Source organism: Anomaloglossus baeobatrachus, chromosome 4 (genome assembly GCF_048569485.1).
Source record: "Anomaloglossus baeobatrachus isolate aAnoBae1 chromosome 4, aAnoBae1.hap1, whole genome shotgun sequence".
NCBI classification, from domain to species: Eukaryota; Metazoa; Chordata; class Amphibia; order Anura; family Aromobatidae; genus Anomaloglossus; species Anomaloglossus baeobatrachus.
The window spans coordinates 406,754,530-406,780,823 of NC_134356.1; positions in this window are offsets into that span (position 1 = coordinate 406,754,530).

A 26,294-nucleotide genomic window follows, 5' to 3' on the forward strand; every position below is an offset into this window, starting at 1 on the left:
ATTCTTACTAGAGATGAGTAAATCTTTTGAAATTTAAATTTGTTGACTTTGCCAAATTCCCCCTCAAATTCGATTGTGTGACCATCAAGACTGGAAAATTTGTAATTGCTTGGAAAATGGTGAGTGTGGAGGGTGAGAGGAGAGAGAGAAAATGTTGCTGACAATGAGAGTTTATACTTTATAGGCGAGATCTCGTTGGCCATAAGAGCTTACAATTTACAGGCAAGAGAAAGGGATAGAATGCCCCACTGATCATAAAAGCTTATATTCTACAATGGAGCGAGGACTCCACTGATCATTATTTCATTATCATTATTAACTATTTTAGATATCGCACCGTAGGTTTTTGAATCCTCCAGCGCATCTTCTATTCCTTTTGTAGAAAAATTAAAAAAAAAAAATGAGCCGGAGCGTGAGTTGGTACACATGCATGTTATAAGAGCATGTTCACACTGGCCATGAGACAAAGAAAACCCAAAATAAGAATATACCTCACCATGTGTCAACAGACATCAATCTGAATAAGGGCAGAGAATAGCTAGGTCCCGACTATAGTCACACAGCCATGGGATGCAATGGATGAATTGCTCAGCTCATTTGAAAAGGGGGCCACACCCTATTTGTACTGAGTACAAGACACTAGTGAAAAAACAAAAAAAAATAAAAATGAGCTGGAGTGTGAGTTGGTACACATGCTTGCACCAACTCACACTCCAGCTTATTTAAGATGGTTAACCTGTAGACAGGCTTAGAGTAGAAACTGGCTAAACCTTTGGATGATTTTATGATCATTTTCTAAAATCTCTATACTTAATATGGCTAGTGGATGACCTCAGATGTTACCTTAGAATTAAATTTAAGCAAATGCAGATTGATTCCATAGAGCTGTAACAGGTGTTGGCAGAAAGCCTATGGAAGGAAAACATAAATTTTTAATTATGGTAACTGAAGGTTTAATCAAGATTATCCGGTGATGCTTATTATCTATGAAAAACATGTATTTGAGTAAAATGATACTGATCAGGAGCCTTTCCTATAATGATATGCATTAAATAGGATCTACATTGAAATTTAAAACTTTTAAATATCTATTTCTTCATATCTCATTTTTATAACCATTATAGTTTGTTAACTGATATTGGAAGCACACTAGAAAATTTAAGGGGAATCTGTCACCAGGTTCTCTGAATAAGAGTCCCCCCCACCACCACTGATTTGCATAGACATCTTGCTTTGAATTTACTTTTGATTGATTAAGATTGATTAAGTTGGTGCTAATACTTTTTACGAAATGTCCTTCAAAATATTATGGTTCTTAGGTGGCTTGATTGTTCAGCTGTCTTCTAGTTTTACATTAATGGCCCATCCTTAGGTCATCAATATATGATCGTCCGGGAACCAAAACCTCGCATTTCCATCAAATAACTGTAGTCGATGCCGCTGCCAGCAGCTGGAAATGCTCAATTCAAGAGCTGCTCCATTTTCTGATAGTGGCCTAGTACAGCATATCTGCCTCTCATTCAAACCAATAGGAGTTGGAAGTACAGTAACTGGCAACGGCCACAATCAGTAGGCAAAGCAGCTCTGGGACTGAGCATTTCTGGCTGCCTTCTGCCACCCCCAGCACCATGGACATCTGATCAGCTTGGGTGTGGGGTGTTGGACCGCAGCCGATCAGACATTAATGATCTTTCCTAAGGATAGGCCATCAATGTAAATTTAGTGGATGGCCTCTTTAATATCACATTTTCACCATTATTGACAGTGTCATGATCTGTGCTTTTGTTAGCAAAAGTATTTAACAAGGCTTCTTGAGCATGGAATCACAGTGATGTATATGTATGAAAACTGGAATAAATGAGGTTTCAAAACAGTTGATGAAATAGCTGATATAAATTAACACTATGGCAAACATGTTTATAAAAATACCAATATTATCTACAATTTTATCGACCACTTGTTTTTTTAGAAAGCCTTATGTAAAAAGTATGCTTTATCCAACTATCCTAGTCTTGTGTAAGAGTTAAATATTGCAGCATAGAATAAATACAGGTAATCACAGCCATTATTTATAGCCCATATATTTATTCTCAATAGTACAAAAAGGCAGTAACAATCCAGGAGACGAAATTATGGATGTGTTTCAAAGAAGACCTTAAAGGGAACCTGTCATCACTTTTTTTGGCTATAAGCTGCGACCACCACTACTAGGCTTTTATATACAGCATTCTAACATGCTATATATAAGAGCCCAGGCCGCTGTGAGAACATAAAAAACACTTTATAATACTTACCTAACGGTCGCAATGTGGGCTTTATATGCATCTCCATTGTTCGGTGCCAGCGCCGCCTCTTTTTACCATCTTTGTGCCCCTTCTTCTCTAGCCACGGTGCATGACGGGTCTGACGTCATACACGCTCACCGACATTCAGGTCCTGATCAGGCACACTTTGATCTGCCTTGAGCAGGGCAGATCAAAGTATTGTAGTGCGCCTCCGCAGGACCGGCGAGTGTGTATGACGTAGCCGCATCATGCACCCAGGCTTCAGAAAGAGGATGAAGATGGCCGAAAGAGGAGGCGCTGGCACCGGACAATAGAGACGCCCATAAGACCCACAGTGCGACCGTTAGGTAAGTATTATAAATCGTTTTTTATGTTATACCCTGGCCTGGGCTCTTATATACAGCATGTTAGAATGCTGTATATAAGAGCCCGGTGGTGGTGGCCGAAGCTTATAGGCCAAAAAAGTGGTGATAGGTTCCCTTTAAGTAAATTAGAACAAAACACACTTGTACAATATAAAGCTATATTATTGGTTATAGATACAGCTAGGCATACATTCACTTTTGTTTGAGGGGGGTAGGGTCATGTGTAGTATGGATGCAATATTTATCTGAAGTCTGAAAAGGACCTTACATTATCATGAACAAAATGATATCCATATCAACCACTTGCTCTTAACTGCTCAGATTCAAGAATTAATAAATACACATATATCTGGCCATCACAAAGTCTTAAAGGGGTGGCCCAGAGGCAAAGTAATTTTCCTCTTAACTCCCAATCTATTTGCTGCCATAGTCTAAGCTCTTTTCTAATATACTTGCTTTAAAAATGTCCTATCCTTCCCTCACTATCTATCTGCTTTTCTAATTTTTATTTTTTTTTTACTTCCTATCTGATGACACTTATCTTTATAATTACCAGTGCATACGCAAACAAAGTGTCATCAGAGGGGAGGGGTTGCCATCATGGCTGCTTCCTCTGCCTCCTCCCTCAAACTAAGCATCATCAGTAATGATTGTTTCAGGGACTCATCCAAGCACTCTGTACACTGTGTGATATGCATAGTGCATACTCTTTTATCGTCTTAAATGAATAGTAATGAGTCAGCCCCCTGATGACACTGTGAGTATCCCAGCATACACTGGAAATTCTCAAAAAAAGCATTATCAGACAGGAATTTGAAAAAAAATAGAAAAGCAGTTAGACAGAGTAGAATGGGAATGATAGGGAATTTTTAAACCAAGTATATCAAAATGTATATTAAATTATGGCATCAAATAGACAGGAAGTTGGGGGAAATGACTTTGCCATTAGTGCTGTAGTGATAATCTATTGCTGATAAATTTCTAATTTTATTGAAATGTCAACACACAGTCTAGTAAGGGACACATCGCTGGAATCAGTGACAGATGTTTAATCACCCAAATTGTCTATAGTAAACTTGCCCTTAATTACCTTAGGTTTCCGTATAAAAAAAAACTCTCTAGAGTTTATTTTTTCTGTTTTCTTAGTGTTTTGCTACAAAGTGTCACTAGCATGATCCTCAGTTATCAATCATTTATTAGACAGTGAATAGTACTGCCATAAAAATATATAGCTGGTAGGGTGTAACATTGTTCTTCACATTTTATACATCCTAATATAAGCATCAAGTAAGGCTAAGTTCACACATCCTGTGTTTTGCATCAGTCACAATCCGTAGCCTTGAGGAATTACGGAATCCTGCAAAATATTTTGCAGGAATCCTGTATTTCCCCATAGACTTCTATTAGTGACGGATTGCGACTGATGACCCTGCGTTGCATCTGCTGCGTCGCGGTCCGTCGTTTTTGACTGACCGCCGAGTGGGGAGCAACGCAGAATGTAACGTTTTTCGGGCCGTCAAAATTAACGCGCCGCGCAGGAATCCGTCGCCATCCGTCAAGCTTGTAATGCATGTCTATGGTGCTGGATTCCGTCGTAATCCGTCTTACAACGGAATCCAGCGCAGGATTCCGTCATGCTCTACTGAGCATGCCCAGCATGCTTGGCACGCCCACTGGGCTGTCCCAAACACAGACGGATCATGACTGATCCGTCAAAAAACGGACGCACAGCGGATGTAACGGACGCAACTGATCCGTTTTTTCACAGGATTCCTGTGAAAGGAATCCTGTGAAAAACACATCAGTTGCATCAGTTGACATCTTGAAAATGACTGATCCGTTGCTGACGGACCTGACGGATTGAAAACACAGGATGTGTGAACTTAGCCTTAATGACCAATTGTAGTAAAATTCCATTTTGTTATAAATTCCGCAACTCTTCCTATTTTAATCGAATGTAATATCTACTGCAGAAATGTGATGAAATAGCTATTCATCAAAGCTCTCTAGCTTTTTATCTAATGCCAAAAACAGAGCAGAATCTCTAAAATATTCAACCTTATAAAAGCAAAGTGTTTCTTAACCTGGCACTTTTCCTTAAGAGTCCTCCGCTATGAGGCTATAATAATTAGGGCCTAGGGCAGACTGATGAGAGCACGCTGAGCACTTGAAAGGCTTTTGGCCTGTGTGCTGTTTGTGTTGGAGGGATGCGCTTTTTCTTCTATCAATGGCCAATATACAAGTGTTTTCCAGTATAAATAAGGCTAAATAAACATAAGCACAAATATTTCATAATAAAAATTTGCTCTTCCTTGGCCATCAATATCATCTATTAGGAAGCGAAAACCGTAAATGACTAAATCAGGAGCTCAGATCAATAGCTATTCTGGAGGAAGCCAGGGTGTTTTATGTATCCAACAGTCTATTATTAACCTTCAATTTCGCAAGAAAACAATGACTTATAATAGTAATATTGTTTTATACTTAGCATGCCTAATACAATTAGGTTCCCACGAGATTTCTATATTAATTTTCATTCTTTGTGATGTTTCAGGATAATAAGAATATGGGCCAAATTATACACAAGTTCAAGAAATGTATTAGGGCCTACATTCCTATGTAAACCATCAAAACAGACTGCATGATGGGAAATTTCTGCATGGCTGTCATATATCACACGCAGCACAGTATTATGTAACAGTCATTGTGTGAGATTTCTTCTGGTGCAAGTAACATTCTATTCAAAACCAGTTGGCTAGGATTGAATAAAAAAAAAGAAAAAAGGCTGGTCTTGTCCATTGACTGCGTCTATATTGTATTATTATTATTTCTATTATTATACATTTTGTATATAGCACCAATATATTCCGCAGCGCATTACATAGATTATCATGACTGCTCCCACTAGGGCTCACAATCTAAATTCCCTATCAGTATGTCTTTGGAGTATTGTAGCGCAGTCCCGAACACCTTAAAGGTCCTGAGCTGCGAGGCAAGGACACTGACACTTTTACAATTTTGTCAATGATCCTAAGGACCCATAAAGAAGGCCATAAGTAAAAAAAGGCTAAACCCTTTAGCAAACCTTTAAATAATTCTCACTAACCACCAAGCATGAACATTTACCAACTGTGTGTAGCACTAAAGGCACAAAAATATTTTTTCATGGTAAGTGTTCTACCATTCATGATGTACATAAATAACCAATCATCAAAACTTTATCATCATTTCTATTATTATTATTATTACTATTATATTTGATTACAATAGACATGCTGACATAGCTATAAGTGGGATTATTTATGGCAAGATGTGATTCTTTTAATTTAACTATTTTAGGATACATATGCTTAATTAATTAATTATTTTGTGGAATACATGAAATACTATATAAAGAGATGTGTTATTACAATGGAATGCAAAAGTTTTGGCACCCCTGGTCAAAATTACTGTTATTGTAAACAGTTAGGCAGGCTTTACACGTTGCGACATCGCTAGCATTGGCTAGTGATGCCGAGCACGATTGCACCCGCCCCCGTCGTACATGCGATATGTGGTGATTGCTGCCGTAGCGAACATTATCGCTACGGCAGCTTCACACGCACATACCTGCTCGGCGACGTTGCTGTGACTGCCGAACTATCCCTCCGTGAAGAGGGAGGTGCGTTCGGCATCACAGTGATGTCACTGCGACATCACTAATCGGCCGGCCAATAGAAGCGGAGGGGCGGAGATGAGCGGGACATAACATCCCGCCCACCTTCTCCCTTCCGCATTACCGTCGGGTCGCAGGTAAGGAGATGTTTGTCGCTCCTGCGGGTTTACACACAGCGATGTGTGGTGCTGCAGGAACGACAAACAATATCGTACCTGCGCTCGACCTGACATTATGGTAATGAACGACGCTACACAGATCACCGATTTTCGACGCTTTTGTGATCGTTTATCATCGCACCTAGGATTTACACGTTGCGATGTCGCTACCGGAGCCGGATGTGCGTCACTAACGACATGACCCCGACGATATTTTGGAAGCGATGTCGCAACGTGTAAAGCCCCCCTTAAGCAACTTGAAGATGAAATAATCTCTAAGGCCCCCTCTAGGTCAGTGCCCGCATGTACCAGAGACGCGGGCACACATAAACCCATTAAAATCAATGGGTTTATGTGCACGCACGTGTGCAGCCATTGGCCCGTGCCTCCGTGTGGAGCAGACGTGTGTCATTGTACTCCACACGGATGCATGTCCGTTTTTCTCCGGCAGCACGGGTGTCACACGGCCCGCAGCCATACCACACGGATGTAGTGTGGATGCGGTCTCGTGTGACACGCGCCGGAGAAACACACGTGTCAGAGAAAAAAAAAAATCTTTACTCACTTTCTCCAGCCCTCCTGTCTCCGCCAATGCTGTCACTTGCTGCCGACCGCTGCTCATTATGCTCATTTAATATTCACTTCACTGCGGCCGGCAGCAGCGGGAAGTCGGCAGGACCGAGACCGAAGTTCAGCACCATGGACAGCGACGCCAGGGACAGGTGAGCAGAAAGTTCTGTTCTCCGTGTGTTATCACGGATAACACACGGAGAACACACGTAGTGCCATAAACACAGCACACGGAGGGGAAAACGCACCTTTGACACGTCTGTGAAACATGTGCGGGATTTTCACGGACGTGTGAAGGGGGCCTAAAAAGGCATAAAGTTATAGATTATACTTTTTTTTGCATTTTAGGCAACAAAAAGGATTTTCATCTTTTACATTTTTAAATTAACAAATAAGGAATATGGCCGCATGCAAAATTTTGGGCACCTTACATGGTTAGTACCAAATGACACCCCCTTAGGCAAGTATTAAAGTTTGTAAATGCTTTTTTGTAGCCAATCAAGAGTCTTTCAATTTTTGCTTGAGAGATTTTCATCCATTTTTCTGTGGAAAAGTCTTCCAGCTCTGAGATTCCTGGGTGGTCTTGCATGCACTGCTCCTTTGTGGTCTAGCCACAGGTTTTCAATGATGTTCAGATCAGGGGACTGTAAAGGCCATTGTCCAACCTTCAGCTTACGCCTTTTGAGGTAGTTTATTGGGAATTTTAATGTGTGTTTAGGATTTCAACTTCAGCTTTTTTACATATGGTGTTATGTTTGCATTAAGAATTTCGCTGAATACATTCTTCCCTCTACCCTTGAAATGTTACCCATGCCATTGGCTGCAACACAACCCCAAAGCATAATTGATCCCCCCCCATGCTTAACGGTTGGTGAGATGTTCTTTTCCTGAAATTCTGTGTCATTTTCTCTCCACATACACCTTTGATCTTTGTGACTGAAGAGTTCTGTTTTAACCTCATCAGTCCACAGGACTTGTTTACAAAATGCATCAGATTTGTTTAGATTGTTTTGCATACTTCTGATGTTGAATTTTATAGAGAGTAAGCAGGAAAGGTTTTCTTTTGATGACTCTTTCATGACAGCCATATTTGTGCAGATGTCTCTGAACAGTAGAACAATGTACCACAACTACAGAGTCTGCTATATCTTCCTGAAGGTGTTTTGCAGTCAAGAAGGAGTTGTGTATTGCATTTCTAGCAATCCAATAAGCAGCTTTCACAAAAATGTTGCTTGGTCTTCCAGACCTCTGACCTCTACTGTTCCTGTTAACTGCCATTTCTTAATTACATTTCGAAATGAGTAAAGGGCAACTTGAAAAGAATTTGCTATCATCTTATAGCCTTCTGCTTTGTGGGTATCCACCATTCTCATTTTCAGAGAGCACGTCAGCTGCTTAGAAGAATTCATGGCTTCTGTTTTTTGGCACAAGGTTAGAGGAGGCTGGATTTTATTAAAGCTGCGAAATTTGCATCACCTGACCCTTCCAAATGATGGTCTGAAACCTTGGTCAAAGTTATCTGAGCACACAAATCTCCAAGGGTGTCCAAACTTTTGCATCCAATCATTTAACTTTTTGTAATTTTTAAAAAGTCAAAGATGAAAGATGCAAATAATTTTTGGAGGCCTAAAATACATATGAAGTGTACTATCTTTAAGTTTATGCCTTTTAAAGTTTATTTCATCATCAACTTGCTTAACGGTTCACAACAACAGTAATTTTGACCAGGGGTGCCCAAACGTTTGCATGCCACTGTATATGGCAAAATTCAAACTACAAAATGGGGTACCATAAAAATAAAATATACAAATGGTAAAAGTTATTATCCTATATGCCATTAGTGTGCAAGAGCTAATAACTTCAACCATAGAAAATAATTGACAAATCCTTTTAAATTTCAATATTGGAAGAAAAATGTGCAGGTAGTCGGATGGACCATGCAGAAAGCAGAGTCATTGCAATAGTGGAAAGGATGGTAGAGTTGAAACAGTAAATGGTATAGCAGGTAGTGTAGCCAATGAAACACAAGGGAACACATAGGCAGCAGTGAAGTCACAGTCTGGCCATATTTATAGAGATAGCGGGATCACATTACCGCATCCATGATAGGGCTCGGAGAAATATTACACTGTTGGGTATTCTGACGGACCCAGAGAGAAGAGGGCACTTGTGCAAGAACAGTGTATGGACTCTTTGCAATCCAATAATTTATCATAATGCACAATTCCACCTGTTTTGGAGCTAAAAGTGGCCCTCTTGTGGACTAGCCAGGTCGTCACAGGTACTACAACACGACACCCCCACCCCGAGACAGGCACACCAGCCAGACACAAAACCTTGTTGCCTCCCTCCAGGGGCTGATGTCCACACCAGGTGAGGTGGAGCCAGGCGGTTGGCCTCACCCACTGAGGAGTTCACAGTCCTGGAGGCGGGAGAAGGAAGTCAGTTGAGTTGAGAGGAGTTAGGGAAGTGAAAGGAGTGAAGGAGTAGTGGAGGAGCAAACTGACAGTGTCCAGGTACGTGGCCCGGGCACTTAGAGCAAGGTTCGCAGAAGGTGGTGGCCGTCTGCAGGAGAGGCAGATCAACGCGGAACCGTTGGACCGGGGACGGGCGGTGGCCCGCCGGTACCGAACCGGGGAGCGAAGTGAAGCCAGCACAAACCGGCAGGGCCTGCGGACCCCGACCAGGCTTGGAGTTGCCGTTAATAAGGTCAAATCCGTCAGTGACCGGAACCCCAGGGGTTTCCTAACAGCCAAGACCCGATTGAAGGCAACCGTCCAACCAACAAAAGGAAATACAGCTACCGCCACAGCTAGAGTTCCAAGGGCCAGAGCCTGCGGGCAAAAGGACTCCTCCGGCACATACACATGCTGGGGAGCGGGTTATCGGTGGGAAGCCATCGGGACCGAACATCCACAAAAGGTGCAGGGAAAGGCAGCCACCACCAACCGTCCGGGAGAAGTCACATCAGCCGGCTGCGGGACCCGTCCATCCAGCCATTTGGTTTACCAGAGACTTTGTGTACATTTGTAGCTGAGTGAGTACAACCGTGCCTTTCGGCACCGTGCTGCGCAGTCCCCGCGACCCTGCACCTTGCCAGCCCTGCCTTCCCGCCACCTCACCGGGCCCCGGGACCACCAACACCTACCCACGGAGGGGGGGAAACAACATCCCAGATGCTCCCTACCATCGCTCCCGGGATCCCCGTCAATAGCAGTGGTGGTGCCCAACCTCACCACAACCCGTGGGTGGCGTCACGGACCAAATCCCCAAACCAAACTACCCCCTTTCACTCATGGGCGAGGAGCGCCACTCGAGCCACCGAGCAGCAGCAGCAACGGACCCGAGCGTGGTGAGCGCAGCGCCCCGCGGCCTGCGACACTCTTACCTCTTGGGCAACTGTGCAGCTACTCAGGTTGCACCAATGATGTTTGCCCCTGCTTGGGGGCTCCTGATTCTATTATACTTGCCCGGGTCCCTTTTGTTCCTGTGGGCACCTAGTACCACCCCAAGTATTTTTCAACCTGTCTGAAAATTGCTGTGATGTGACTAGAGTTGCTATGTAGCCTTAATTGTGTACTTAGTTATTAATTTCTGCTGTGCAAAATGTATGCAAACTTGTGAGTTTAGGAGAAGATAAATGACAATCCCTATCTTCTATTTTTGTTATGACAGGACTGTATTAAAGTGGCACATTCTTTACTGAAGACCTGAGCTATGTGAAAGCTATAGAGGCAGAAGTGTAGATGGATGATAATCCTTCAGATTCCAGGGTTGTGTCACACCTGAGGGTAAGGCGGACCATGAGAATTAGTTCTGCCTGGCAATGTCAGTGTATTGAGACAAACAATATGTGGGTACCTGTATATGTACCAGTAAGACCTGATTTTCAGCTGTTTGATTATTGTTCTTTGTTTCCTTGTCTTTGTTATCTTTCTGCAGTGTAACATGTGAAGCAGCTTTGTATGTCTCATTATTTTCAATTTCCCTTTAAAAATATTTTCATTTGTGTATTTAGAAATAAGACAGACAATCACAATTATATTTAGAAATATACCAAAATTATAAACTATAAATAACCAAATATACAGCAATATATTGGGCTATGGTGAAGATCTTATCGGTCTTCTGAATAGCACTGCAAACCCTTGGCCCTGCCTACCCAATGATTTCCATGCAGATCCAAATGCCTTTTCTGCAGTTTATTGAATAGGAATATCTTGATCTTTTTTGCATACAAAAAATGGATGAAAACTAATTGTAAAAAAACAGGCACACAGGCCAAAAATGGATAAAAAAAGTGGATTGAGCAAATTGATGAAAAATGGCCAGTATTGAATGAGGCATAATGCATTCTGCTATGTACTGTAATACATAGAGGCTGTAGAAGCGAAAACGCCTATTACAGAAAAAAGATTTTTACCCAGAATCCATGCATTTCAATAAAGTAGACCCTAGAGTTGTCCATGCTCTTGGTACAACATATGATTTTCGCATGCTTTATTAAAAATATTTCAATACTTGCACCCTTAAATTAATGCACCTAGATTAGCCGCAACGCTGCCAAAGTAGAGTTTTGAAAGGTTTTCTAAAAGTTTTTGTGTAAAGTCTACACAGGATTGTATCTTTTATAATGTGCATCCCATTAATTTCTAGTAAGTACACCTTAGTGTGAAACTGGTAAAAGATGGACCAAACACAATTTGCATAAATTGACCATGGAAAAAGGAAGCGGAAAACCAAGCATCTAGCCAGGATGTAGTAGAATCACAGAAGAAACAATCCAACTGCATGTATAAATGAAACCTTTTATTGATAATTATCATGATTACAGGTGTTGGGCATTTAAACAGCCCTGATTGATGAAAAAAAGGTGGAATAGTGTCTCTGCAGATAAGCGTAGAGGAGCTGCAGACTGGTTACATACAGAATCGTATTCCATAAAGTGCATTATCTGCAATGTCCTTGACCATGGGCTGTTTGGACTGTAAGCACAATACATAGCGGGAGATGGAATCAGAGGGAAGGAAATCTCTTACTGTGCTGAATTGCTGTTTTGGGCAGACAACTAGAAAGAATAGAGATGTACAGTATATATGGATATTTATTTTGGCCTAATTTTTAGAATTTATTTAACTATTTGAAATGATGTAATTGTCCTAACCACCTCACTAATGTAAATTCCATGAGGGAGATCAATATGAGTTTGTATGCAGGTGAGTGAGTGCTGACGACTTTGATAGAAGATTCTCTCTCGGGTTATGAAATACCTCAAGCAAGGTGTCGCTTGCTAATTGATGAAGACTGCATCCACTAGTAAAGGACATGGAGATATGTACATCAATGAAGCCTTGACGCCAATACTTGAGTATGAGGAGGAGTGCCACTCCGAAGTTGGCTGATACCCATAAGGAACTATGAGGTGGCAACTATGAAGAATAAAACTGTGCACAGTGTCAGACAAGCTCTGGTTGAAAAGTGAAAGGGGTTGTGATTATCACAAAGCATTTGACCTGAGCCGATGTGGTAGGGACACAGAGACTTATGCAAAGAGATGTAAGTGCTACTAAAGAATGTGTTAACAGATTGTCAAAATTGTCAGTAAAGTGCCAACATGTTTCTGTTCAAGGCAAACTGTTGAACTGTTGAACACCTCATCCAGTTGCCACATGTAAAACTGTCTAACCATCAAGCTGTTGCCACCTTGTAAATACATTTCTTTAGTTGACATCTGCCTACACCTATATCCTTCATGAGTGGAGAACCTCTCTTCCACCAAGGACTACTACAACCTGGTTGTTTCTAAAGGAGAATGCCATCTTATTGTCACGAGATATGTAATGACAGAACAGAGGCTCCAAGGCTGATCCCTCAGACTTGAGACCCTGTGCTGTCCCTTATCTCAGAGGTAGGCTTAATGGTAGCCAGGTCTGTGCCCCCAGTGTGACCCTGACTCCTGTCCGAGCCCTGATCTTACTCCCCCCACCCTAGGAGTGGGCCAGAAACCTACTAACAATACCCCTTCAGAAAAGACACGAACAAGGGGAAGCGAAAACTTGTACACATTGCACTCAAACACAAAGGAGAGACTATATGTGTACAGGGGAATAAAGAAAAGGGGAGGAAACAAACACACAACAGGAAAATAACCACACAACACTAAATAGCAACTACTGATCACCATGGACTAGATAACCACAAAGACCAGGATCGCAGGAGCTACGCTGAAGCTATCTTCGTCAATCTTCTAATACAGTCTCCAGCTTTAAATAGGAGGAGACCAGCTGTGGATGGTAATCAGAAACCTGGCTCTCAGAAGAGTTGCACACTGTTCCAAAAAGGAATAACTCCTGCATGGCTGGGAGCAATGAAAACAATTCAGCCAATGTCCAGCGGAGGTGAGCACTTAAGAGAGACCAGGTTGCCTGTCAAACTCTGCAATGTGAACAGGGTCCAACACCGTTGCTGTAATCCATGAGTGCGGATTCACCAGCACATGACATTTATAATGTATTCATCACTTGCATGTAATCTGTCTAACCAGTGTAAAATTATGTGTCCTTGCATGCCCAATGTACTATTCTTGACATTGGTAAAGCCAGGAGGACAAGTGAATACAGAATGTTTATGCAATGTTTCTTGTACATTTTTGTATATAATAACCAGAGTGAAAAATAATTCAAAGGTCATCCAAACAGATAAACGTTTTAATTAACTCCTACAATTCTTACAAAATGTATAAATCTTTGTGAAAAGTATAAACAAACTTTGGAAGTGTAATGATGTCATCTGGAATTATTAGGAGATTAAAAGAATAAAGAAAGACGAAGATGGATTGTTTATAAAGGAGAGGTAACTGTGGTGCATCTCTGAGAAGTGAGATATATTCTTGCTTGTGTGGTCAGTGGGGGAGACACGGCCCGATGTGATAGAACACAGGCAGAAAGTAATAGCTGTCATCCTCTCTATTATAAAGATGCAAAGCAGAAAGGCACCTTTCTAAAAACATGACCCATGGAAGGAGGACCCCAGAGGAGGAGGCATGGTTCTGTGCAGAGAAGGAGATGTTTATGAATAGGATACAATAAGCTACAGTGCCTACAAGTAGTATTCAACCCCCTGCAGATTTAGCAGGTTTACACATTCGGAATTAACTTGGCATTGTGACATTTGGACTGTAGATCAGCCTGGAAGTGTGAAATGCACTGCAGCAAAAAAGAATGTTATTTCTTTTTTTTTTTTTTTTAAATTGTGAAAAGTTTATTCAGAGTGTCATTTATTATTCAACCCCTCAAACCACAAGAATTCTGTTTGGTTCCCCTAAAGTATTAAGAAGTATTTCAGGCACAAAGAACAATGAGCTTCACATGTTTGGATTAATTATCTCTTTTTCCAGCCTTTTCTGATTAATTAAGACCCTCCCCAAACTTGTGAACAGCACTCATACTTGGTCAACATGGGAAAGACAAAGGAGCATTCCAAGGCCATCAGAGACAAGATCGTGGAGGGTCACAAGGCTGGCAAGGGGTACAAAACCCTTTCCAAGGAGTTGGGCCTACCTGTCTCCACTGTTGGGAGCATCATCCGGAAGTGGAAGGCTTATGGAACTACCGTTAGCTTTCCCCGGCCTGGACAGCCTTTGAAAGTTTCCACCCGTGCCGAGGCCAGGCTTGTCCGAAGAGTCAAGGCTAATCCAAGGACAACAAGGAAGGAGCTCCGGGAAGATCTCATGGCAGTGGGGACATTGGTTTCAGTCAATACCATAAGTAACGTACTCCACCGCAATGGTCTCCGTTCCAGACGAGCCCGTAAGGTACCTTTACTTTCAAAGCGTCATGTCAAGGCTCGTCTACAGTTTGCTCATGATCACTTGGAGGACTCTGAGACAGACTGGTTCAAGGTTCTCTGGTCTGATGAGACCAAGATCGAGATCTTTGGTGCCAACCACACACGTGACGTTTGGAGACTGGATGGCACTGCATACGACCCCAAGAATACCATCCCTACAGTCAAGCATGGTGGTGGCAGCATCATGCTGTGGGGCTGTTTCTCAGCCAAGGGGCCTGGCCATCTGGTCCGCATCCATGGGAAGATGGATAGCACGGTCTACCTGGAGATTTTGGCCAAGAACCTCCGCTCCTCCATCAAGGATCTTAAGATGGGTCATCATTTCATCTTCCAACAAGACAACGACCCAAAGCACACAGCCAAGAAAACCAAGGTCTGGTTCAAGAGGGAAAAAATCAAGGTGTTGCAGTGGCCTAGTCAGTCTCCTGACCTTAACCCAATTGAAAACTTGTGGAAGGAGCTCAAGATTAAAGTCCACATGAGACACCCAAAGAACCTAGATAACTTGGAGAAGATCTGCATGGAGGAGTGGGCCAAGTTAACTCCAGAGACCTGTGCCGGCCTGATCAGGTCTTATAAAAGACGATTATTAGCTGTAATTGCAAACAAGGGTTATTCCACAAAATATTAAACCTAGGTGTTGAATAATAATTGACCCACACTTTTATGTTGAAAATTTATTAAAATTTAACTGAGCAACATAACTTGTTGGTTTGTAAGATTTATGCATCTGTTAATAAATCCTGCTCTTGTTTGAAGTTTGCAGGCTCTAACTTATTTGCATCTTATCAAACCTGCTAAATCTGCAGGGGGTTGAATACTACTTGTAGGCACTGTAGGTCCTTGTCTTATGTGGAGCCCTGAATAGGACTAAAAGAGAAGCAATACAAAAAGAAAAACATAACACAACACACGTCCATGTCCAGATGACACAGAATATAGTCAGAGATGCCATTTCTAAACTCATCATTGTTTTGGCTCTAGAATACAAATGTTGAATTTGATAGACCCATTGATTTGGGGGATTATCTGTATAAAAATGCTTTTTATGTACATTATACGAGCTTTAATTAACTCGTGCAAGATAAAAGTGTTACCTGCATAAAAAGATATGTTTGTAGATGAAATTTGGGGGATGAGTGCAGTCAGTTAAACTAAAGGACACAATACACATTAGACTAGAGTATGCCAAACCTGCTGATATCGTTGGGATCGGCCAACTGTCTAATGTGTATGGCGGTGTCTTGCATGTTCCTCAATATAGGGGAGTTTGGAGATATAGCTTTCAATTACATGATTGTTTGTGTATGCCAGTTTATTTCATAGGTAGCAAAAAGCAATATGTTTCTAATATGCCCGTGCTTTCATTTCTTACCATTTTCAGAAAGCTAAAGCCTGCTTTACACCTTATGATCCAGCATACGATATCGTATCCACTTCCTGGAGTGGGAGGGACGTTCGGCGTCACAGCGACGTCACGCGGCAGCCGGCCAATAGAAGTGGAGGGGCGGAGCTGAGCGGGACGTAAACATCCCGCCCACCTCCTTCCTTACGCATTGCTGGCTGGAGCCGCGGGAGGCAGGTAAGATCTGTTCAATGTTCCCGGGGTGTCACACACTGCGATGTGTGCCACCCCGAGTACGATGAACAATCTGACGTTCAATTCTAGAGAAATGAACGATGTGCGTGCGATGAACGTTTTACCATTCAATCGCAATCGCACGTAGCTGTCACACACTGCAATGTACCTTACGATGCCGGATGTGCGTCACTTATGACGTGACCCCGCCGACACATCGTAAGATACATTGCAGCGTGTAAAGCGGGCTTAAGATTCAGACTCATTCAGGTGATGCCCTTCTGGAGCATGTACATGACCTCCTAATATGTTATTTGTTTGTTTTTTTTGCATATTTTACTAGAAAGTCAACAACCTCAATCAGAAAGAATGTCACCTGTAAGTTTGTAAATACCTGAACTTACATGGTTAGCAGGATTTGTATCCAGTAATATACGGTCATTGTATGTCGGTAATAGTGTCCTTTATAATAGTGTATTTTTTTTATTTAGTAACAGTTTCATGTAATTCAGTTACTATGTAGTGGTAGGTATATAGTGGTATTATTGGTCATATTGGTCTTTGTATAGTATGTTTTATCATGTAGCGGTAATGGTTATATATATATATATATACTGTATGTATATATATATATATGTATATATGAAAAAATTGTATATTGATACAGCAAGGACAAGGAAAAAGCAGGTTGCTGATAGAAATAATCCAAATTTTTATTACCAAATTTCGTTAAAAATACAAAGACCCAGGAGGAACGGGAACAATTGGTATCAGCAGACAAAAACGCAGATGGGATTACACGTTTCGGCGGTGACACCGAGGTTAGGACTATGAAGAAGGTAACCTGTTTCTACCTTGTCATTGCTGGATCAATGCACCATTTTTCATTCATGAGAAGGATGGACTACCAATCCTGATCCGTGCAGGACTAAAGTAATCAGGTTAGCTGTGGACCCAGGTGACGAACAAGCTGAGCTGGCTTTCATTTACCTCTGTGGTATATATATATGGACCCCGAGAGCATCATAGGCTATGTTTTGAGGGGAAATTTAGACCCCACGCTTTACAGTTATTCGCCAAAAAACCTGCCTTCATTAAAGCGAATGGAGCTGGGAGCCACAGTGCAGCCAGAACTTCAGAAGAATGCGCAGCCACGCCCTTATATGGAATGTTAGTGTGTCACAATGCAGCCAGGGAAAGAGACAGACACAGACAGGGAAAGAGGCAGACACAGACAGGGTAAGAAACAGACATAAACAGGGTAAGAGACAGACACAAAGAGACAGACAAAGAGACAGACTGACAGGGAAAGAGACAGACAGGGAAAGAGAGGGAAAGAGAGAGACAGGTTAAGAGACAGACACAGACAGGTAAAGAGACAGACAAAGAGACAGACACAGGGAAAGAGACAGAGGGAAAGAGGGAAAGAGACAGACAGGGAAAGAGAGGGAAAGAGACAGACAGGGAAAGAGAGGGAAAGAGACAGACAGGGAAAGAAACAGATAGCGAAAGTGACAGAGATAGATAGACAGACAGGGAAAGAGATAGATAGACAGACAGGGAAAGAGATTGAGACAGACGGAGAAAGAGAAAGAGACAGTCAGAGACAGACAGGGAAAGAGACAGACAGACAAAGAGATCGAGAGAGAGACAGAGAGATATATACAGAGGGGGAGACAGACAGAGAATGGGAGAGAAACAGAGACAGTTACTATCCCGTGCAGCGGATATTGTGTGCAGAATAAATTTTTGTTAATACATTCTATTTTGTTAACAACAGTTATTAACCTGGGCGAAGCCGGGTAGTACAGCTAGTATATATATATATATATATATATATATATATATATATATATATATATATTCACTATGTAGTGGTAACGGTATTTAACATTGTAGAGTGGAGGTGTTAGAGCCTTGTATAGTAGAAATGTTGTTGATATTGGCCTTTGTACAATGTATTTTAGGGTTAGCAATAATGATATACAATAATCATATATGAATAGATTCTCTTGGTGAACAGGTTGTCCAGGCTTGGAATGAAAATCTGCATTTAATTTTCCAGTATTGCTGCTGAGAGTGGATGGTCACCTGACCACAAGTTTGCAATTTGCGGTTACATGCCAACTAGATATTCTTGTTCTCTTACAATATATGTGCACTGAGAGAGACCATGCATGTGTAGAGTGCCACAGGGAGGTTGTTCTGGTTGAGGGAATCACTCCAGGTACCCCGCCACGCTCCAAGAATGACACGGTCCTGGCTGGGTGCATGGACCCGAGTTGTGTGGCCCGTACACCTGCACAGACTGCATGTTGCCATTTGCTTTGGCAGGCTATGACCAGACTATGACTCGCATCCGCAAGGAGACCATGAGTTCAGTTTCATCAACAACTTTACTTAACGATTTTTCAATAACAACATTACAAACGAGATAGCGGGCACATAACTTCCAGGTCGTTCGAGTTTTATAACATATCTTCAGACATGTCCTCATCTCTCTCTGGGTTGTTCTCGATCTTATTGGTCCTGCGAGTTCCAGCACAATACAGCCTAGCACCACAGTCCAATTTGTGATAGTCACTTTACCTTTCTGTGGCTCCATGTCTTAATTCCTCACAGAGGAGGGGCTTTAGTTTTGCCACTATTGCCAGAGTAGAGCCTTGTGCTCTCAGACACTTGTGGATCCTCCATCTGGGAAAGTCAACTCGGTTCACATATCAGTCCGTCTCAGCCTGTTACCTTTTAGGCTTGGGGCATTGCCGCTAAAGTCCCATCCTAAGGACCTTTCTTCCTGGGGCTACTTTATCAGAAGGTAGGTCTATTGCCTCAGTATTGTCTCGCATTCTGTGTCTCAATCAACACTTCATGATCATGATCTCAATCTGGTCTCCTCTCTCCTTTTCTGCCATAGGTCACCCACCGCATATGGCCTTGACAATCTACGAGAGGGAAGGGGGAGCTGGTGACCCCTGACCAAACCTACCACTCGCCCCTGGCTTTCCTCACTACTGTAGATAGGTTCTGCACCTATGCGCCGAGCCGTGTACCTGACCCTGCCTACCCTGAAATAGGCCATAGGTAGGGAACTGATGGGATGAGCACTTAGTCAACCCCATTAAGCTCTAAAGAAGACAAAGGGATCACTAACAGGGGGGAGTAAACAAATAACTTAACTCCAGATGACTCAGGGAGAGGGACTGCAGCAACAACAAAGTTTGTCCTGATAAATACAAGCCGACTGCTTGCACTGATGACTCGTTAAGGGTATTAGACCTATTAACAGCCCAGAGTAAGGGGGAAGTAAGGTATTTAAAGACACAAAGGGAAGTGCTGTAAATTAACAAATGGAAAGGTGAGGAAATCTGCAAGGTCCTAAGTGTACCTTCACACTTTAGCAATGCAGCAGCGATCCGACCAGCGATCTGACCTGGTCAGGATCACTGCTGCATTGCTACATGGTCGCTGGTGAGCTGTCAAACAGGCAGATCTCACCAGCGACCAGTGACCAGCCCTCAGCCAGCAGCCAGCAGCGACGTGCAAGCGACGCTGCGCTTGCACGGAGCCGGCGTCTGGAAGCTGCGGACACTGGTAACTAAGGTAAACATTGGGTATGGTTACCCGATGTTTACCTTAGTTACCAGCTCACACCGCTTAGCTTAGCGTGTGCAGGGAGCAGGAGCCGGCACTGGCAGCGTGAGAGCTGCGGAGGCTGGTAACGAAGGTAAATATCAGGTAACCACCTTGGTTACCCGATGTTTACCTTGGTTACAGCTTACCGCAGGCTGTCAGTCGCCGGCTCCTGCTCCCTTCACATTCAGGATTGTTGCTCTCTCGCTGTCACACACAGCGATGTGTGCTTATCAGCGGGAGAGCAACAAAAAAAAAAACGAACCAGGGCTGTGTGTAACGAGCAGCGATCTCACAGCAGGGGCCAGATCGCTGCTCAGTGTCACACACAGCGAGATCGCTAATGAGGTCACTGCTGCGTCACAAAAACCGTGACTCAGCAGCGATCTCAGCAGCGATCTCGCTGTGTGTGAAGTACCCCTAAAGAGGAAGAGATAAACCACAAGCAAGGAAAAAGAGAAAGTCAGACAGCAGCTTATGTAGCCAAACGCTGTGACCTTCTACAGCCGGAAACTACAGGACTGTGTGTCATTCATGATACACTCGTGACACCTTTGTTTGCAATTACAGATGTCAGACATTTCCTGTAGTTCTTGACCAAGATTGCACATACTGCAGCAGGGATTATGGCTCACTCTTCCATCAAATTGCATTTACCTGCAGATTAGCACTATGGCTGCAGGTAAAGACTGATTTTGTTAATGACAGATTCCCTTTAAGGTTTTTAATGTTAGGCAGCCAGACTGATACTTTAATGACACACTTAAAACATTATATGATTGAAAATAGCACTTTCTAAGCAATAAAATATAAATGATATATATTTAACCAGATGTTGAAGTAACAGATTACTTTCTATTGAAAAAAAAATGTCTAGTTGGGTGTGGAATCCAGTTAAACCCAGAAAAAGAAAAATGACAAAATTATGTTGTCAACGGAAGAGTTATAATGCATTGTATATAAGTTATGAGATTTTGCTCTCAGTGGCCTGTTTTATCATGTTTATTAAGTACATACTCATAGTAAAAAAGCATTATTTAAACAAAATGTCAAATAATAAAAAAAAATGAAATTGGTTGAAATGTTTAAAGAACCTTTAAGCCAACATCATAGAATTTCAACAGTGCAGGATATCCTAAAATAATTGAGGAATGGATGAAAAATCCTTATGCTTAAAAACAATTATTTGATGCAGTCTCAGGAGCCTGTAGCCACAGATTAGCTGGCGCCAAAATATCCACCCAACATGTTTATCGCACCTTATGTCATGTGTGGCTTAAACATGTCTCTTGGCTTCCCCTTGTGTATCAATGGATCTCCTTCTCTAACTCCAACAATTATATCACCTATTTAACATATTAATTGCCTTGATTTACATATCAATATCAATATTTTATGCTATATTAACGTATCTTTATCAGTCTCCACCTTTCCCCAGGGACATTTTAAGACCCTCTGTGGCTACAGAAAATTCCCACCTTGAATAATCTATCTATCTATCTTACAAATACTACATAGATACACAAAGGGGGAGCTATTTCCACAAGGAAGCACAAGAGATGTAATATTGCATGGAAGCACTTAGGCACATTGCCACTATATGTAGGCACAGAGAGGGCACTACTAGTATATGGTGCCACAGAAAGGGCAGTATTTATTAAGTGCAGACAATAAGGGAATTATTACACAATGGGAGAACTATTACTATATTACGATGTGGGGCACTATGTGGGCACTATTGCTAGATGAAGAAACAATTGGAGTACTATTATGATACAAAGGCACTAAGGGAGGCACTCATAATATATGTAGAGAGAGAATGTCATTACTATATGGAGGCACAGAAGGGGCAAGATTTAATATTTGGAAGCATAAAGAGGGTACTATAAATATATTGAGGCACATTAGGAGAACTATAACTATATTGCTGTTGTGCGCACTAAAGTGCACATGTGGTAAACAATGAAAAATAAGGTCTTACTATTAACTACTACACCTGACCAGCTTGGTTTTATACAGAGTAGAGGTCCCAGCTGTGCAGTCTCTAAAGGCCCTTGTGCAGACTGAAAAACCCCTAACTGGATGACTGAGATGACCACTCGACTTTTGTTTCCTAAGCGGCCATCGAGGATTCCACGTACTTTCCTATAGGATCCAGGGCAAGCTGCAGAGTAAAATAAAGTATACCAAAATTTATAACATTCCTACAGAAACACGAACAGGTTGTAATTCCAATCAGAGTCCACTTCTGAAATATCACCCTTGAGAAATGGAAGCACGGGAGAGCCTTAAATAGTTACACCCACTGGGTGATAAGGCAGACTAAATTAAATCATAGGAAACACTTGTTGGCAGACAGGAAATGAACACACAAAGTGTCCACACAGAAATAAAGTGTTCAGAACCAGGACAGCAACCGAACTTGACTGTGGCTCAGTGGAGAGAGAAACACACCAGAGAATAGAAGGCTCCTGGATCAAATCCGAGGCATGACAATTGGTATGTGCGGACCAATTGTGGCATTACTGCTGCTGTGAGTGGAGGCACAATAGGGCCATTATTGGCATATGGAAGGACAGCGAAGGCGCTATGTGAGGGCCAAAAAGGGGTATTATTACTATGTGTGGCAGCAGGATCAGCATTGTTACATTATGTGACATTATTGGCCACCATGGAGTATATATACAGTCATGGTCAAAAGTGTTAGCACTAGAGATGAGCGGGCCCATTGAAGTTCGGTTCGACGAGGTAAGCTGAACTAAGATCAGTCGAGGACCCAATCTTGACCTAAACCCCAATGGAAGTCACTAATTGGGCAGTTTGGGTCTCCGCCAACATGCATCCAGCCACAAGCAGATTACTTCCGGTGATGGGTGAACGGAGTTTTTCCATTTTATTTTTTTTTTTGGTGCACACTACATCCAATCATACTGTTGTTACCTGCAATGTGAGCCATTCAAACGCTGCAAGCGGCCTGCATTGGGCTGAGCACCGAGCGTACCCAAGCACAGCAATACTCGCGCAATTGGTGTCCATATGTAAAGCATCCAAACTAATCTCTAGTTAGCACCCTTGAAATTGTTCCAGAAAATGAAGTATTTCTCCCAGAAATGTATTGCAATTACATGTTTTGTCATACACATGTTGATTTCCTATGCATGTATTGGAACAACACAAAAAAAATGAGAAAAAAGGCAAATTGAACATAATATCACACACAACCCCAAAAATGGAACAGAGAAAATTGTTAGCACCTTTCTAAAACTGTGGGTAAACAACTTTGCTTCAAACATGTGATGCTCATTCAAACTTACCCGTGGCAAGTAACAGGTGTGAGCAAGACGAAAATTACACCTGAAACAGGATAAAAGGGAGAAATTGACTCAATCTTTGCATTATGTGTCTGTGTGCATGAAGAACAGAGCGTGGAGAAGAGAACTATCTGAAGACTTGAGAACCTAAATTGTTGAAAAATATCAACAATTTCAAGGTTACAAGTCCATATCTAGAGATTTTGATGTTACTTTGTCCATGGTGAGCAACAAAATCAATAACTTTACAACCCATGGCATTGTAGCTAATCTCCGCTGAGGTGGACAGCAGATAGAAATTGATGAAAACTTACAACACAGGATAGTCTGGATGGTGGAAAAGCAGCCCCAATCAAGTCCAAAGAAATCCAAGCTGTCCTGTAGGATCAGGGGTCATCAGTGTCAGTGCAAACAATCCGTCGACATTTGAATGAAATGGAGACCCAAGAAGACCCCACTGCTGACACAGAGACTTAAAAAAGCTAGACTGTAGTTTGCCAAAATGTACGTGAGTAAGCAAAAACCCTTCTGGGAAAGTGTCATGTGGACAGATGAGACCAAGATATAGCTTTTTGGTAAAGCATATCGTTCTGTAGTTTACTGAAAACAGAATGAGGTCTACAAAGAAAATAACACATTACCAACAGTCAATTATGGTGGTTCAAATATGTTTTTTTTTTTTCTTGCTGCCTCTATTTTGGGTCGCAATCTAGTACCCAGTGTCAAAAAGCTGGATTTGCATCGTAGGTCATGGATCTTTCAGCAGGACAATTACCCAAAAATAATTCAAGAAGCCAAATAAAGAGAAAAAACATCAGCTCATCACGAATGAATTAAGACATCTTGAAAGCCAAGATGCAAGGAAAGAAACAGGCTGGCTCTTGTGCAGTAATAGTCCAAAAGAAAAAATCCAGCACCCATAAATCCTCTTAATAAAAATTATTGCTTTATTTATTCCATAGAAATATTTAATAGAAAAAAGGAAAGAGGGCGCTCCTGTGTGGAACCGTTGAACACAATTGGTGGAGGTGTGTATTTTACACTCACCTGATAGTGTTGTACTGCTGGTACAACACTGTTAAGGATGCTGACGGGGGGGTTCCAGTGCTCACTGTTCCTCACCACCAGGAGTTCTATCCTGTCAGTCCTGCAGGAGTCCTTGCTTGTGCAGCCGCTCTCACGATCCAGGGATACGTGCAGCACAGAGCCGTTCGACCGGCGTCAGATAGCAACTACTCCTCCGAGCCGGATGGTCCCGTGATCTCGGTAATGGTGTGAAACCAATCCCGTATTGCAGCATCAGTGGAAATGACAGACTCCTGATATGGCTGCAACAGCCCCACAAGCTCCCAGAGGGAGAATTAGACAAATAGTTCAGTGTAAAAAACCACGGTATCAGCCACGCTGCTCAGATCTGAGCAGCACTGCCGATACCGTGTTTTTTCACACTGAACTAATAGAATTATTTAAAAAATAGACACAGGCTGGTCTATTGACTCTGACACGCTCTCAATCGTGACAAACAAACCCGTGAGTAACACACAAATAAAAACATAGCTACCGTACTAGACTCTAGTATGTTTAGTTGAGGGTGCCAACAATTTTCTCCAGACCATTTTTGGAATTTAGCTTGAAATTATGTCCAATTTGCTTATTATTCTAATTTATTGGGTTGATATGCACATGTCTGACCAAAGCACGTTCATTTCTGGTACACAGAACCCATCTCCTTCCGGAGCAGTATGATGGCAGGACATTCCCATATTGTTTGTACTTGCAAAAAATTGTTTGTACAGATGAAAAAGGCACCTTCAGGTATCTGAAAATTGCATCCAAGGATTAACCAGACTTGTGGAAGTCCACAATTCTCTTCTTGAGATCTTGGCTGATTTCTTTTCACTTTCCCATGATGCTACACAAAGAAGCAGTGAAGAAGCAGTGTGTTTGAGGTGTGCATTAAAATACATCCACAGACAGGTGTGTCTCTAAGTAACTCAGATGTTGACAATAAACCTATCAGAAGCTTCCAAAGACATGACATCATCATTGGGCTGTCCCATATTGTTTAACGACATAGTACTTTTAGTGTATCTAAGTTTTTGACTTTGTAGAAGGTAATACAAATGCCTTAAAAACTCTCTCTCTCTCTCTCTCTCTCTCTCTCATATTATTCTGGCATTTGGCAAATATAAATAATTTTGGTAATTCTAATTGACCTGAAACAGGAAAGATTTGTTCTGATTTCATGTCAGATAGTGAGAAAAACATACATACGTGTCTTTTTAGATAGTGTATGTAAACTTCTGGTTTTAACTGTATGTTCCTTTTGTTCCAGTATTCAGGATAATATTGGTCTTGTTACATTAGTTTATGTTACAGATTAGTATGTTAGTTTTATGCACTGTGAATGTGATATACACTAAGGGGCACTTTGCACACTGCGACATCGCAGGTGCGATGTCGGTGGGGTCAAATTGAAAATGACGCACTTCCGGCATCGCATGCGACATCGCAGTGTGTAAAGGCTGGATGATACGATTAACGAGCGCAAAAGCGTCGTAATCGTATCATCGGTACAGCGTCGGCGTAATCCATAATTACGCTGACGCAATGGTCCGATGTTGTTCCTCGCTCCTGCGGCAGCACACATCGCTGTGTGTGAAGTCGCAGGAGCGAGGAACGTCTCCTACCGGCCTCACTGCGGCTTCCGTAGGATATGCGGAAGGAAGGAGGTGGGCAGGATGTTTACATCCTGCTCATCTCCGCCCCTCCGCTCTGATTGGCTGCCTGCCGTGTGACGTCGCAGTGACGCCGCACGACCCGCCCCCTTAACAAGGAGGCGGGTCACCGGCCACAGGGACGTCGCACGGCAGGTGAGTGTGTGTGTGAAGCT